The sequence below is a fragment of the Myotis daubentonii genome, chromosome 2 (assembly GCF_963259705.1).
Source record: "Myotis daubentonii chromosome 2, mMyoDau2.1, whole genome shotgun sequence".
In the NCBI taxonomy this organism is placed as follows: Eukaryota; Metazoa; Chordata; class Mammalia; order Chiroptera; family Vespertilionidae; genus Myotis; species Myotis daubentonii.
In genome coordinates this window covers 159,983,506-159,984,621 of record NC_081841.1, presented here as the reverse complement: position 1 = coordinate 159,984,621, position 1,116 = coordinate 159,983,506, and the positions used below count along the sequence as shown (strand labels likewise).

At 42.7% G+C, this 1,116-nt stretch overlaps 1 non-coding gene across 1 annotated transcript; it reads left to right on the top strand.

The window, feature by feature from the left end:
• Nucleotides 1–685: 685 nt before the first annotated feature.
• Nucleotides 686–878, top strand: LOC132229084 (U2 spliceosomal RNA). Its single transcript, XR_009451647.1, has one exon. It is a non-coding gene; the product is annotated as a U2 spliceosomal RNA (small nuclear RNA).
• The last annotated feature ends 238 nt before the right edge of the window (nt 879–1,116 follow it).

The following is a 1,116-nucleotide window of genomic DNA, read 5'->3' as shown; positions in this document are numbered from 1 at the left end:
GGTTGCGGGCACATCCCCAATAGGAGATGTGCAGAAGGCAGCTGATCGATGTTTCTCTCTCTTCGATGTTTCTAACTCTCTATCTCTCTCCCTTCCTCTCTGTAAAAAATCAATAAAATATATTTAAAAAAAAAAGTGCCATTGAGAGGATAGGGAAGGAAGCAGGATTGGGAGAGGGAAAAGTTGAACTGTGAAGTAGTCCCAACACAGCCTCAGTCAATACCAGTGGAGCTATGGAACTAGAAGGACTTTTCTGAGACGTTCTGAACTGGGCCAAGATCCATTACCACTGGCCATCAGGGAAAAGATATGACCTTTGCAGGGTGGCTTTCTACAGCTCAAGCAATACCTGAAGGGGTCTACCAGCTGATGGTTGCCTGCTGACAGTGCTCCCAGAAGCTGGGTCAACAGGAACCGGGGGTGGGTGACGGGGGATGCAGGTGGTGCCAGGCCAAAGCCCCCTCCCCAACAGTCCCCCCTCCCCACACACACAGAGGGCAACCTGAGGTGGAGGGGGTGGGTCCAGCAAAGATGGCCCTGATCGCAGGCCAGGCCTAGGGACCATACCCGTGCACAAATTTCATGCACTGGGCCTCTAGAGTGTGTGTGTGTGTGTGTGTGTGTGTGTGTGTGTGTTGTATAAATTGTCATTTGCAGTAAGATTGTATACATAAAAAAGAAGATAATCGATTCTTGGCCTTTTGGAAAAGACCAAGCATAAGTATCTGTTCTTATCAGTTTAAGTTCTGATAAGTCCTCTATCCCATGACAACATATTAAGTGAATTTTTGGAGCAGAGAAATGGAGTAGGAACTTGCTCTGTCCACATTGCATATCGACCCGGTATTGTACTACCTTTGGGGAATGGGGAATGCCCTAGGGATAAAATCAGTCATACAAAGGATAGAGTATTCTTTTAAAAGATATTTTAGATGGACTAAAACCCTACAAGATTACTTGATAAATATCAACATGTAAATTTTGATAGTCTTCTTCAACATTATTAATAAGCAATTAAAAGTCATGATAAAAAAAAGATGCAATTTACAATAGCAATAAGTTATAGATAACAAAAACAACCTTTATAGTAGTTAAAAGATGTAAAGAATTATTATT